At 39.5% G+C, this 15,590-nt stretch overlaps 1 long non-coding RNA gene and 1 pseudogene across 7 annotated transcripts in view; one reads left to right on the top strand and one right to left on the bottom strand.

The window, feature by feature from the left end:
* LOC138392863 (uncharacterized) overlaps positions 1-15,590 on the top strand; it is a 52,302-nt gene that overhangs the window by 14,058 nt on the left and 22,654 nt on the right. For all 7 annotated transcript variants that reach the window (XR_011235087.1, XR_011235089.1, XR_011235090.1 and 4 more), the window contains one exon: positions 1,946-2,116. This is a non-coding gene — a long non-coding RNA (uncharacterized lncRNA). The remainder of the gene's footprint in view (positions 1-1,945; positions 2,117-15,590) is intronic.
* LOC138393012 (SUZ RNA-binding domain-containing pseudogene) lies at positions 4,422-4,891 on the bottom strand (annotated as a pseudogene).

The raw sequence follows: 15,590 nt of genomic DNA, 5'->3' as shown, positions 1-15,590 counted from the left end.
CAGCCTCCCGAGTAGCTGGGACTACAGGCATGCACCACCATGCCCGGCTAATTTTTTCTATATATATTTTTAGCTGTCCATATAATTTCTTTCTATTTTTAGTAGAGATGGGGTCTCGCTCTTGCTCAGGCTGGTCTCGAACTCCCGAGCTCAAACGATCCGCCCACCTCGGCCTCCCAGAGTGCTAGGATTACAGGCGTGAGCCACCACGCCCGGCCGGCTAATGGTATTCTTTTTGAAAGTTATTTTCACTATTCTATCTTTTTGGCATTTCTATGTGATTTTAGAATCAACGTGTCAATTTCTACAAAAAAGTCTGCTGGAATTTTAACTAGAATTGTGCTTACTCTATTGCTTAAATTGAGGAGAATTGACATGTTAACACCATTGACTGCACTGATCTATGAACATAGTATCTCTATTTGTCTTTGCACATCATTTGATAATTGATTAATAATTCATATTTTTCATATTATAAATGAACTTTTCTTTACAGTGTCAGTTTCTGATTGTTCTTTGAACAATTGTTTTATAGAAATAGATTTTATTTTTGAGTATTGATCATGTATCTTGCAACGTTCCTAAAATCACTTTAGTTCTGCTAACAGTAGTCTTTTGGTTTTCCCAATTTCATTATAAGATTTAGCATAGCCTCTGAGTTCTTTGTCAGCTTAGAGTTGAAGAATTGCGTAAGCTTATGAATTGTGATATCAATACCTTGCAAGGAGTGATGTGCAGCATCCCCAATATTTGTCTTCATTTTTCTTTTAATGAAATATTAATATTCCTCATAATATGGAACCTGGACATTTCAAGCTACTCTTATTTAAGTAGTTGAATTTATAGGCAATTTCAGCAAAGTATTTGATTCTGATGGAGGAATTGCTGTTTGTTTTCATGGCTGGAATTCTAACCATCTGTTCAAATTATATATTTTGGAGGGCGAATCAATTGCCTTGCTGATGATTTTGGGGGACAAGGAGAGTATATGGTAAGGACTTTCATGTTTGTGGCTTGAGCAGAACTGTGTGGATCATGGTATGATTTACTGAGATGAGGAAGAATGAGGAAGCAGTGGATTTATGATTATCAGTTCAGCTTGGACAGGTTAGATTTTAGGCCTGTTTGCCTACTGTGTTAAATGCTTATAGGTTTATTTGGGTGCTTGTAAATGAAGAAATATATTTTAGGTTAAAAACAGGCCTGAGGTCCCATAGCTAGTCATTTACAGAATTACAACTCAGGTCTTGGGTGCTCTGATTAAGCCCATGTTGTTATTCCCTTATGCTATATTATATCCTCAAGGCAGAAAAACATGCCTGGCTTTGGCAATAATAAAATGTTCCCTGGGAGCTACTAGAAATACATAGCAAAGTGGAAGCTCAGCTGCCTGTGGAGTCCAGGCAGGTAACCGTGAGCCAGGTTGTAACATGAAAGTGTGGCCTTGTCTTTGGAGAACGGCGAAGTCCATGCCCCACCTAGAGGGTTCACTGTTAATCGGCTCCAGCAGATTATTACCATGTGGGAACGTGGGTGCAGTATTGCCAGATTTTCTGATTTTTCAAGAGAGCCAGAAGTGTTGATTTTTCACATGAAGTCTTCTGATTTATAAATGTAAGTAGCTATCCTTTAACACACTGTGGAGACCAACCTTGCGTGGGTCCAACAAAAATATCTGTCTGCTGAATTCTGCTTACTGGCAATGTTTGGTAGGGTTGTACCGGTATACTGTGGAAGCAACAACAGATTTATATGATGGGAAAAGGGTGGTAACCACATATAATAAGCACGTTACAAGTGTTGAAGTGTAGGTTGCTTAGTTTAAACATGGTGCTTAGTCTGATGTTTGAGTTCAGTTTTCATATGGATCAGTTAATTATAGATAGGGGAGAGGGAATTGCTCCCTGCAGCTTTTTGCCTCCTAATTGCATGCTTTCATTTGCAGATAGGGCCGGTTTGGAGTGTGTGGATTTTTGAGTGAAACCTCTTCCCCAGATGAGAAGAAACCTTCAAGGAAGAACTACTGGCAGTGAGTCTGCAGTGTCATCTGGATGCATAATATGGAATGTTCTAAGCCCAGATGTAGCTGAATGGGTGGCTCCACTGATGAGGAGTGGTAAGTCTTATTGTCCCCACTGATAATTAAATAACCTCAATCCTTTCCATAAAAATAGGACGACTTCTGCATTCTTAGCATTTACTGATGAACAGTAAGTTAATTTTTGTATCACTGGGAAAGACAACAGTGCAGTTTAAGAGAATTCTTTATCCCTAACAGTGTATTTAATGTATGGTTTCAGAACCTGGCTTTCTTCTTCCAGTTAGGCACATCTCTTCCTTTGCTGATGTATTTTTCTTTTTTATTTCTTCTTCATTCCAAGGCCGGAAATATTCTTGAAATATTCAGCCACCACTGAAGTGATGGTCATGATGGTTACTGGTATCCATGGTAATCTTAGTTGTAGTGGATCTCATTCCCTCTGGAAGTGATTGTTCTAGTAATGGATACGAGAGACAGTTTTGGCTGATGGGACATAAAATAGAAATCTGCAAGGGGCTTCTGGGGAAAGTTTTCTTGCATTTGAGAAAAGGAAGAAAAAAGATGGTCCCTCTTCTCTCCAGGGCTGGTTTTATCTGGATGTGACTTCTGGGACTGCTGTAGTCATTTTTCTAGTAGCTCGAAGGCGATGCCTCCATGACGGAGGGCAGCACCAACAGGATTGCAGAAAAGTAGAACTGGAGCCCCGTCTACTGTGCCTAGAGCCACCCTACCTGAATTGCTTTATTGTTTAAGTAGTTTTGCCTTGAGATTTTCTGTTATTTGCTATAGAAATCATCCACATTCGTTTGATTTCTTCCTTTTCTGATTACCCAAAGCCCTATCTTTTAGTGTCTCAGGCATTTCTACTTGATTATGTTTTATGCTGTTCAGGAATGTTTGAAGTCAAAGGCTATGTTTATATCCCTATCGTGTCTGACATTTATGTGCTCTTCTTAGTGAATTCCTAAGTACATATTTGTTGAACTGAATTATTTGAATGGTGGAGTATTTGAAAAACCAATCCACGGAATTGAATAGAGATTTTCTTCTAATTCACGTCCTTTTCTTTAACCACACTACTTCCCTCTAGGATTATTAGTGAAGTTTGACTTTTTATTTAAGACGACTAGTGTGTAATATATGTTCAGGTGGTTAGTTCTACTCTAAAACATATTGCTTGGATTTTGCCTTTTTTTTTTTTTTTTTTTTTTTTCTTTTCTTTTCCCAACTTTATTTAGAATGGTCTGCTCCCAAGGTACTGATTTCACACAGGAAATGTACCGAGTAAAGTTACTGAGCTAGGGCCAGTAACAGAGATGGAGCACCGCAAATCCTTAAGAGTTCAAGCCTTGCTGGAGTGGGAAGATCTAGCCACCTTCTGACCACATTAGGCAGAAGGCTCAGAGTCCTGGAGCCAGACTCTCCCCTCGTCAGCCAAATACTGAACAAGTCTTGAGTCCTTTATTTCTATATCCAGGAGTGCGGTCTCACTCCCTGATACTACCTGCTTCCTTCCAGAAGTAGCAAGCCTGGCTGGTAGGGAACCACCCTGAGGGATATGGGAAGGGGAAGTCTGTTCACTTTCCCTATTTCCCAAAATACTAGAGGTGGGGTTGGCACCCTCCCCTGGCTCTCTGAGCCTACAGAGCTAGCCCAGTCTCCAGGCAAGGCCAAGATGCCCTGGGACTTAGCTAGGGGAGGGAGGTATAGGCATGGGGTGCTCATCTGTCCTGGGGGCTGCAGAGCCCTGCCCCTTTTCTGGGCGGCAGTAGGAATACAGAAGCTAAGCTCACCAAAATCCTATTGGTTAATGTTTCTAGTGAATGTCCCAGAAACATTTTTTTAAGTAGACTACCAAACTACCTTTCCTCAATTAAAAATTCATTAAACTGCTAAAATCCCTCCCATGCGCTTTTTCTTGCAAATCAGATATTTGTATAAACAAACAAAAATAGGAAAAAAAAAAAAAAGAAAGGATATTTTCAAATGGAACTTACTTTTTAAGTGATGAAGACATGCACTTGGGGGTGGGTGGGCAGGAGTTCTCATTTGTGTTTTAAAATCCCAAATTAATGAGCATGATAAACTGTTATTGCTGGCACTGGCTTTACCCCAAGTGGCCAAGTGGCACTGTCTGACTCTCTACTCTGAGTTCTTGGTGGGTCCCCCCAACCCTCCCCTAATCCCCACCCTTTCCCTTTCCATTGACTTGGGACAGCCCTTGTCGACATGCCAATCACAGTGGGAAGAGGGGAGAAGGGGGGAGGTCACAGTGCATGGGGTTCAAGGTCACAGTGGGCTGAGCAAGGAGGATCACAGTGCAAGTAAGTCAGGTCGTTCCCTCTGCTCAAGTCCAGCTGTGTGCCATGGCAGTGCAACCCGTGGCGGACGACCCAGGAGGCGGTGACGGCAGCAGCGGCGGCATCCTTTCTTGCCTGCATTTATCTGCGCTGTTTGAAGCCTTGTGACCCATCAGGACCCAAAGGCTGTCTGATCACATTATTGGGCTGCCTGCTGTCTTCGGGTTGGGAGATCCTGGTTGGCCTGTCGAGGATGGGTTTCTCCTGCTCCTCCTCAGGGCTGGCACTGCCCAGGATCCGCTTCCGGGCCTCGGCGTACTCTGCCTCCCGCTGTGCTAGGGACTTGACCGGAAGGGCTGGCCTGCTGGTGGAGTTGGGGCTGCTGACCACACCGTTGCTGGTGGGCCTCTTGAGGATGCGGATCTGTGGAGGGGGCCCCGTGGGAAGGCTATCGTCCTGAATCACAATGGGCACTTTGGGAGGAGATTTGGATTTCCTGCCCGCTGTCTGCCGCCTCCTCCCAGCTCTCAGCGACCTCCTCATCTTCCATCTTACTCCTGCCTTTTGTTTTTGTGCAACTTTACCATCAGAACCAGAATACTGCTACATGTTTGAGTATTGGCTTTCAGTCTAATAAATGCAATTTTGCTTTCTTCTCCATTATAAATCTGAGAATAAACTTTGTGTTTTCTGTGCTAATTGTAAGAATGAGGGACATGAACATTAGGAAACATAGTTCAGGAATGGTTTGTATTTGGCTTTGGAGTGCACATTCACAATAAGATTCCCTAAAGTGCGCATCTCCCACTGTGTTTCTAGGACCCTGTGTTTTGGGCGGGGCAAGAGAAGAGGTGTGGTGGTGAGTATGGTAAGAGGGGTCTTGAGCCATAGGATGGATTATCTAGTTGCTTATATTTTAAGGCTGTATGAAACAAACCACTTCTTTTTTTTTTCCTTCCTTTCTTTTTTGCCAAAGTCAAGATATTCCTGTACTCTTCTATCTTTTAAGTTATTATGATCATCTCAAAAAAGTATGGGGTAAGGACCTCTTTTTCTTCTTGAAAATCTATGGTGTTGCTTTCAGTTATGTTAACAAGAACAATCATGAACTTGTGGTTTTGATTTTACCAGGTAATCTAGTAGTACATTTTGAATCCTCCAAAAAGTGATTTACGTTAAGGGAAAATTTTAATTTTTTTTTTCTTGATAGGTTGTGATGAAAATCTGGGAGAGTAATTTTTAAGAAGATAGGGAAAGTTATATGATGTGCTTTACCCATCAGTTTAAATGCAGTAATATCATTGTTTAGTAATATAAGAAATTTAAATCACTAAGGTCAACTTTAATGTGCTTTGTTTCATATAAGTTTTGATGGGTTTGTAGGAATGGATCATGTGTCTTACCTAAGCCAATCATGGCAGGCATGTGACTTAAGCCTGATGAGTCAGAATGAATCTTAAGACATTTGCTAGGAATGCTGGGATGAAGGCACTTTTTTTTTTTTCTGAATTTCAACCTGAAAACGTAGTCATTGAACTCCTGGCAGTTATCTTCTGACCATCAAAGGAAAGCTAGTTGAATAAGACATCAACACTGAAGGAACAGTGGAGAAAAACCATGCCCTGGTCACTTCAGTTGAGCTGCTAGCTCAAGCCTTCCGTGAAGGTGCTATGCCTTTACACTGTCAGTTATACGAGTCAGTAAACACCTTGTTTAATCCAATTTGCTTTGGATTTTTTTCTCTTACATGTATGTGAAAATGTCCTGATACATCCTTCTCATCACTCATTCCATACCTTTATAATAAGAGTTCAAGCAACTCACTAAATCTTGAATTGTGAATTAGGCAAGTAAACCTGTAATACAGTTATGCCGGGTAGCAGACAATGCAATCTACTCACTGATTTTTTTTCAGTACCAAATACAAGGACTAAGGTGGTAAACAAATATGTAGTCCACGCCATTGCAAATGGAGTTTGTTGTTAACTCGACGAGACTGACATTATGTGAACAGTCTTCCTATGAATGTATTCTTACCAGCGGAAGTTAGGGTTCTAGAAAAAAGGAGCATGTGTTCATCTACAGTGATTGGCCCTTTGGCAGGGACTCCTGCTGAACCCTTGGCACCTCTAGAACTGTAAAATAAACAATTATGGGCAACTTGGAATCTGGCTGACTTAAAAAAATAAATACAATGAGTCATTATTAATTATTTTTTCAGAAGAAGAGTTTATAAAGGTACAGGACCACAATCACTTATTCAAAATCTTGGGGCCCACATGTGTTTTTAAATTTCAGAACCTTGTATATTTTAGGAAGTTTAATTTGGTAGACATCCCTCATTATCTGTGAGAAATTGGTTCCAGGACCACAGATGCTCAAGTTCCTTATATAAAATGGCATTGTAATTAGATATAACTTACACACATCCTCCCATATACTTTAAATCATTACTTCTAATACCCATTATGATGCCTGTATATCACTTTATTCATGAGACAAATTCAAGTTTTGCTTTTTGGAACTTCGTGGAATTTTCTTCTCCGAGATGTTTTCCATCCATGCTTGGTTGAATCCCTGGATGCAGAACCCCTGGATCCTGAGGGTGGACTGTACATACTGTGTATTTAATGTGACTTCTCTGCTGTGGTTTGGATGTGATTCGTCCCTGCCAAAAAAATTAGTGAGGCAGTGTTGGGAGGTGGGGCCTGGTGGCAGGTGTTTGGTCAGAGAGGTGGATCCCTCCCTTGTGGGAAGGAATGGATCAGTTCCCCGAGAGTGGGTGCTGTAAAGTGAGGGTCCTCTCCTGTGTGGTCCCCCTTCACACAGGCCTGCTTGCCTTTCTGTTTCTCCACCATGTGCTAGTGCAGCTGAGGCCTTTACCGGCAGCCGAGCTGATGCTGGTGCCATGCTTTTGGTCTTTATGCCACCGGCATTATGGGCCAAATAAACTTCTTTTATTTATAAATTACCCAGCCTCAAGTATTCTGTTATAACAACACGAATAGGTAAGACAATCTTTTTTTTTTAAGGAATGGACAGGTGGCTTTTTTTTTTCCTAATACTACAGATAATAATATCTTAACATTAGTTGAACTACTAAATAAATGCCAGGCTCTGTGTAAAGTACTTTTCTGTATTATCTTAACTTACCTGTTTAGTAAATTGTATTCATTTATATACTTGAGAAAATTTAGAGAGGTTAAGTGACTTTATCAAGGTTCATTCATGGCCGGGCGCGGTGGCTCACGCCTGTAATCCTAGCACTTTGGGAGGCCAAGGCAGGTGGATCGCTCGAGGTCAGGAGTTTGAGACCAGCCTGAGCAAGAGCAAGACCCCGTCTCTACTAAAAATAGAAAGAAATTATATGGACAACTAAAAATCTATATAGAAAAAATTAGCCGGGCATAGTGGCACATGCCTGTAGTCCCAGCTACTCGGGAGGCTGAGGCAGTAGGATCACTTAAGCCGAGGAGTCTGAGGTTGCTGTGAGTTAAGCTGATGCCACGGCACTCACTCTAGCCTGGGCAACAAAGTGAGACTCTGTCTCAACAAAAAAAAAAAAAAAAAAAGTTCATTCAGCTAGGAGATAGGAGAATTGAGATTGTAACCTAGAGCTTTTGGCTCTGAGGTCTGTGCCCTTAACCGCTGTTCAGACTGTGGATTGTGCTGTGCTGCTCAGGGCCAGTGCGGAAGGCGTCATGTCTTGCCCACTGTGTTACTGTTCTTTTCAGCAGGGACTTTCTTGAGCACATGGTGAGAGAGGAAGGGAAGGGGGAAGAAGGGACTGTCTTGAAATCTTACTGTACAGGGAAAAAGAAAGAAAAATTTTAAAATGCACTTTTAACCCATCACATATCACAGCTACATGATGGGCTAAAACAATTGAAACATATCTCTGATGCCACATTTTCTAAAATAAAATTCTATCAGTGTTGTCTATCAGAAACATGGGAAGGGTAATCGCAGCCCAGTGTCCACTCCCAGGTTCAGTCTGGGCACATCCGTGAGTATTTTCTGAAACTTGATTCCTGGGATTGGGATTCTAGGGGTAAGGATAACGGCACGTTAGTTAGTCTTTTAAACTTTAATTATGAAGTTCTGGTCTGTAATCCTAGGACTATTCACTGAACTCATGAAATCTTTAGAATTATAATATTTTTTAAGTCTGCCCATTTGAGCAGAAAATATTTGTTATTTTCTTCATTTTTATTTCTTTAATTGGTATTGAGATTTAACATTTTTGATTTTTTTTTTTTTTACCTGTTTTCATTTTTCCTTCAGGATTTTAAAAGATTTTAAGTGGTCTTCACAAATCTATTATTCTTTTGGAAGAGAGATGTAGAAAATTAAAAGGAATGGACTCTGGAGCCAGATTGTTTATTGCATTGGCTAGAACTTCTAGACCATTGTGATTATAAGGAGCATCTTGTCTTGTTCAATAATTAATGCTTCTGATGTTCCATTAAATGCTTACATTTTTGGAATGTTTATAATATTTTGACATAGGGTATGTTTTTCTTTTTTAAGATGCACCTATGTCCTAGGAACGATTAAGCATTATGTCTGCCTTTGAGTGTGCTTTATAAATGTGAAAGAGATCGGTTTGCTGGTTAAGACTTTTTAAAATCAGAAGTATATGTTGAATATTGTCAATTCAATTTTGACATCTGTATAGGCCAGATTTTAAAGTGTGTATAAAATGATCTTAAAAAGTGTTTAATTGTCACTGTGTTGCAGTTGCTACAAACTAAAAATAAAGTTACTTTTATCTAGTTAAACTGCACTATAGTTAATCTCTGGTAGTCTACAAATATTTTGCTTCTATGGTAGTTTCAAGAATATAGTGCTTATTTTATTTTTGTGCTTTTAAAAATATAGTTTTATACTATGTTGACTTATGTTTAATTTATATATGTTTTATTAAAATATCTATGTGGTCCTAATATGTAGGAGCTCAGTGAATATTTGTTGAATAAGTTAATTTTTGTAATTATCTGATGAGTGAGTTATCTTGATAGCTTATTTTTTCACTGGTGATAGGAAAAGCATATAGCAATTTTAGAGATGGAAAAAACTCAGAAAATATTTATGCAGTATTAACAGCTTTAGTTTCCTGGTTTCGTGGTCATATGGCTGACTTCTGATCCTGATTTCCCATTCTGACTTGATAGCATCTTGCTATGCGTACCAGTCTACTAGAAGCAATCTGTTGAGTTTAGGTATTGAGCCTCCCACCCCCCACAGAGACAAAAGGAATAATCTGTTCACCAAATGTGAGAGAATGTACACATTGTAGAAATTGAAATTTTTTAAAACCCAGAAATACAATGGGATATTTTTTCACACATCAGCTTTAATGGCTCTGAGTTTTTCCCTTTCTAAATGTTAATATCTATAAAGAAGGAGTTTGGGAAACTTTCAGGGAATAGAATAATTGGTATTAGCTCTTCAATTTTGGGAATTTGATCCAATATGAAAATCTTCATCTATAGCTAGAAAAAATGTATATAAATATATATATTTTTAAGAGACAAGGTCTTGCTCTGTCATCCAGGCTGGAGTATAGTGGTACAGTCATAACGCACTGTAACTTTGAACTCCTGGGTTCAAGCTATCCTCCAACCTCAGCCTTCCAAGTAGCTAGGACTACAGGCATGCACCACCATTCCCAACTAATTTTTAAATTTTTTTGTGAACATGAGGTCTCACTATTTAGCCCAGGCTGGTCTCAAAGCAATCTTCCTGCCTTGGTTTCTGGAAGTGCTGGGATTATAGGCATGAGCTACTATGTCTGGCCTATAGATAGAAAATATTTTAAAGTCTGATAGTAGTTTAAAGTTTAGGGAATGGAAACTGATATTAAATTTCCAGTTTTTTAGTTAGTGGTCCAGTTTAGAAGTATCTGGAAATAATTGCCATCTAAGGGGATATGCTTATGTAAATAGTGTTGGTGATTTTAATTAATTAGCTGGCCATTGTTAGGGTGAGTGCTTTTCGTACACTAAGCTCTGCCTGTCACTTCAACAAGCCCTTTTGGGGCAACACATGGTAGCTCACACCTGTAACCTTAGCACTTTGGGAGGTGGAGGCGGGAAGATCGCTTGAGCCCAGGAGTTTGAGAACAGCCTGGACAACAGCAAGACCCTGTTTCTTTAAAAAAATAAAAATTAGCTGGGATCATGGCGCATGCCTATAGTCCCAGCTGAGCTAAGAGGATTGCTTAAACCCAGGAGTTTGAGACTGCAGTGAGCTATGATTGTGCCACTGCAGTCCAGCCTGGGCAACAGAGCAAGACCCTGTCTCTTAAAAAAAGAAAAGCCTTTTTTTTTTTTCCTTGTGAGACAGAGTCTCACTCTGTTGCCTGGGCTAGAGTGCTGTGGCATCGCCTCGCTCACAGCAACCTCAGACTCCTGGGCTCAAGCAATCCTTCTGCCTCAGCCTCCTGAGATGCTGGGACTACAGGCATGCACCACCATGCTCAGCTAATTTTTTTCTATATATTTTTAGTTGGCCTGATAATGTCTCTCTATTTTTAGTAGAGACGGGGGGGGGGGGGGTCTCGCTCCTGGTCAGGCTGGTCTTGAACTCCTGACCTCGAGTGATCCACCCACCTTGGCCTTCCAGAGTGCTAGGATTATAGCTGTGAGCCACAGTGCCCAGCCTAGAAAAGCCTTTCTGAGCCCATTCCTTTCAGCTGGGACTGACTTAGTCACACAGGTTTTAATTTCATGCAACTTAGTATGTTTACCTGAAATGCTGATCTTTTAAGTGAATTAGGAGTGGAAGGTGGGAGAATGATCTTTTCAAGTCACAGTGTTAATTTTTCCTCCCCACACCCAGGGTCTCATGTCATTCTGGTTCTCTTAAACCTATAATAAACCACTGAGTTTTAAGTTCCTGTATAGAATGGAATTCTGAACCACTTACTTCAGCTGCAGTTGTCCTCTACCCTAGGGACATAGAAAGTGGTTTAGAGTGCAGTTTCTGCTACTGGGAAGAACTACTGATCTCCCTAACAAGGATAACTTTGCACTGATACATAGCACTGTCAGGCTGCAGCCCACTGCTAGACGTGGCCTGCACTGTGTGCAGTGGCTTCCCTCGCCCCTTGTCAAGCACCACTGTTCTGCAGTTGGACGGGCAGGGCTGTTTCTCAAAATGCAGGCCCCCTATAGCAGAATCATCTAAAACCTAAAAGATGATATAGAGAGTCACCATCATGATTCAATATGTGAAAAATGTTATTGTTTAATCAATGACATAGCATGATCCCAATAAAAATACCAGCAGGATTTTTAAGGATTAGACCAGCTGAATCTAAAATTTTGTAAGGAAAAAATAAGATTATCCAGAAAAATTCTTAAAAAAAGGAACTTTTAAAAAGGAACTAGTTCTCCCAGACATTAAATGTATATTCTAAAGTTACTGTAGTCAAAACATCATGATTCAGGTATATGATTAGATAGATTAGTGGTACAGAATAAAAGTAGTCCCAAATTCATATGGAAATTTAGAATATAATGAAGACACATTTCAGTGTGAAAAGGAGATAAGGTTTTTTTTTTTTTTTTTTGGCAGTATATATAGCTGGGTAGTCATCAGGAAAAAATCAGATCCTTGAGAGAAGGAATACAGATTTTTTTTTTCCTTTTTATATTTGAAATTAGGGAAGCCTTTTAAGAAAACATTTTTTGAAAGATAGAAAATACAGGTGCTCTGATGCATTGTTAGAGGAAGTATAGGTTGGTACATTCTCTTAGGAGATTTGGGAAATATCTGCCAAAGTTTAAAAATGCCTACCAAAGTTTAAATGTATGTGTCCTTTGATTAATCATTTTCACTTCTTGGTATTTGTCCTGCAGATAAATGCTTTAGGTTTGGGTTTACTTCATCATATTTCCACATGTGTGAATATACAGGTTATTCTTCACACTATTTCTTACAATAGTAAAATATTAGAAACAACTTACTTTTCCATCTGTCAGAGACTATTTATACTGATATAAAAATGCAGCTTTTAAAAACTGAGGGAGGGCTGGGTGTGGTGGCTCACGCCTGTAATCCTAGCACTCTGGGAGGCCAAGGCGGGCAGATTGTTTGAGCTCAGGAGTTCGAGACCAGCCTGAGCAAAAACGAGACCCTGTCTCTATTAAAAATTAGAAAGAAATTAGCCAGACAATTTAAAGTATATATAGAAAAAATTAGCTGGGCGTGTTGGCGCATGCATGTAGTCCCAGCTACTTGGGAGGCTGAGGCAGGAGGATCGCTTGAGCCCAGGAGTTTGAAGTTGCTGTGAGCGAGGCTGACGCCATGGCACTCCCTTCCCTTATCTCCGTCACACTCAGCAGAGTGAGACTTTGTCTCAAAAAATAAATAAATAAATAAATAATCGAGGGAGGTAGTTTTTAAAAAGTTATTGCTATTGCCTGATTTTCAAGATGTAGTATGAAGTGAAAAGGTAGGGTGCCAATGATATATGATACTATATAAAAATATTTTTACATATACTGAATACCTCTGAAATGCTACAGAAGAAGCTAATATTAGTGGCTGTGTTAGAGGAGAACTGGGTGGCTAGGGGTAAGGTGGGAAGGAGATTTAGTTTTCATAATTAATATCTTGAATCTTGAGTTTTGTGCCATGGTGATACAAGATGTATCTGGGGAAAAAAAAGTGATAGTTGGTAAAAGCAAAAAAAAAAATTCCACCAAATTTTCATCTTTATCAACTTATCAGAATCTCCAAGGGTGAAATCACCCCGAATCTCCATTTGAAAAATGTTTTCCATAGTACTGGTAAAAACCATATAACATTGGTGTCGTTGAAAATAAATTTTTAAAAACTCCACATAACATGAGCTTTATCATGGTAATCATTTCTAAGTGTATGGTTTAGTAGCGTTAAGCATATTTACATTGCTGACCAAAACTTTTTATCTTGTAAAACTAAAACTCTATACCCATTAAACAATAACTTTCCTTTTCCCCCTACCACCTTCCCCTGCTACCCACCTACTTTATGTTTCTATGAACTTGACTACTTTAGTGACCTCATTTAAGTGGAATCATGCAGTATTTGTGACTGGCTTATTTCACTTGACATGATGTCCAGTAGGCTTATTCATGTTATAGCATATGGCAGAATTCCATTCCTTTTTAAGGCTTAATTATACTCCATTGTATATGTACCATATTTGGTTTATCTCTTTATCCCTTGATGGACGTTTGGGTTGGCTATTGTGAATAGTGCTGGTATTATCATGGGCATATGGACATCTCTTCAAGACCCTGCCTTCAATTCTTTTGACTATATTCCAGAAATGGGATTGCTGGATCATGTGGTATTTCTATTTTTAATTTTTTGAGGACCTGTAATCATGTTTTCCATAGCACCTGCACCATTTTACAGTCTCACCATCAGTGCACAGGGTTTCTGATTTCTTCACATCCTCACTAACACTTATTTTTTGTTTTTTTGATAATAGCCATCCTAAAGGGTATGAGGGGATCCTAATCTATATATTTTTTTTTTTTTTGAGACAGAGTCTCACTCTGTTGCCCAGGCTAGAGTGGGTGCCGTGGCGTCAGCCTAGCTCACAGCAACCTCAAACTCCTGAGCTCAAGCGATCCTCCTGTCTCAGCCTCCCTAGTAGCTGGGACTACAGGCATGCACCACCATGCCCGGCTAATTTTTTCTATATATATTTTTAGCTGTCCATATAATTTCTTTCTATTTTTAGTAGAGATGGGGGTCTCTCTCTTGCTCAGGCTGGTCTCGAACTCCTGAGCTCAAACGATCCGCCCACCTCGGCCTCCCAGAGTGCTAGGATTACAGGCATGAGCCACCGCGCCCGGCCTCTAATCTATATTTTTAACAAGCATTTTGATGTATTTCTCAGTGAGCTATGATGGCGCCGTTGCACTCCAGCCTGGGTGCCAGAGGAAGACCACGTCTCTTAAAAGAAAAATCATGTATTTCTCATATACTTTAAAAAAGCTTTATGAAGTTATGAAGTACACTTAAAGATTTTATAGTTTGATTACCTAAAAAATGCAACTAGTACTCAGTTTTTAGAACTGTTATCTGTGTGCTTTGTTTCTGTAACTTAAAGTACATGTTGTATAATCAGATTGTCTAGGGATAATACCCTTCACTCTCCTGCCACCCCCATTTTTTTCTTTTATTTAGTTAGCTGTAAAAGAATTGCCCGGGGAACAGACTCAGCTGTGTGTACTTAACCCCAAGATGTTTTGCTCACCTTAATTCTTTTCTCCAATATAGTTAAAATTCTAAGGTTTTACATGTTATAAGAATTCCAATGGTATACCAACATTCAAAATATTATGTTTTAATAAAAAACTGACTGTCCTTTTTACTTGGCATGAGAGGATTTGAGCTGTTTAGTTTTAATTGAGAATACTAAGATCCTAGTAACAAAGGGAAAAGAAGTATAAATTGTCCTTAATTTTTTTTCCTCCATTTCCAAGAAAATTTTAGGGTGTGAGTGTTCTACAACAAAATTAATAGCTTTGGAGTATTTTGCATTTGGAGTAAATTCCTTGCGGTTTTTGTTTTTCTGACTTGAAGTTCCTGAAATTGTTATTCTGGAACTGTTATTGCAGAGTGCCCATTCTTTCTGGCAGGTATTTTTTCTTGAGAAGTATTATTTCTAAAATCACATCACTGTATGAGTATCCAGCTATAACCTATGACTACATCATGAGTATTAGAAGTCATTTTGAAATAACTTTTACCAGACTTTAAGGTTCCTTACTGTGCCATTTTCTCCTTTTTGACGGTTTTTATTTGGATATTTAGGACTGAACTGTTGCATTTATTCTATCTGGTGTGTGAGTTGGTAGAGGAGGGTTCAGGTAGTTGTATGGCTTGAGAAGAGTGGGAGTTCAGTCCTCACTGTGAATTGTGAGAAGATGATGAAATCCTTTATATCCGTTTCGATAGACCTGCATTTCAATGACTCACATTTTAATGAGAATTGGTTGTGCAGCTGCAACCCTGGCAACAAAGCCTAGGAGAAAAGCATGGGGGCAGCATTCCAGAAATCAAGGCAGGCCCTGGTCTCATGTGGAGCTGAGCCAATGAAACAGATAAAATATAAAGCATTTACTAGAATTAAGACCAATACTTTCTTTGGCATAGTGGAGTTGAAAATTTTCCACACGTTTTATTTAAAAAGTCCAAAGCTGTCATACGTTGCACACTCAATAAGAGTAGCTATATTATAT

This window comes from Eulemur rufifrons, chromosome 10 (assembly GCF_041146395.1).
Source record: "Eulemur rufifrons isolate Redbay chromosome 10, OSU_ERuf_1, whole genome shotgun sequence".
NCBI lineage: Eukaryota > Metazoa > Chordata > Mammalia > Primates > Lemuridae > Eulemur > Eulemur rufifrons.
The sequence above is the reverse complement of the archived record's forward strand: the minus strand, read 5'-3'. Positions and strand labels throughout refer to the sequence as shown.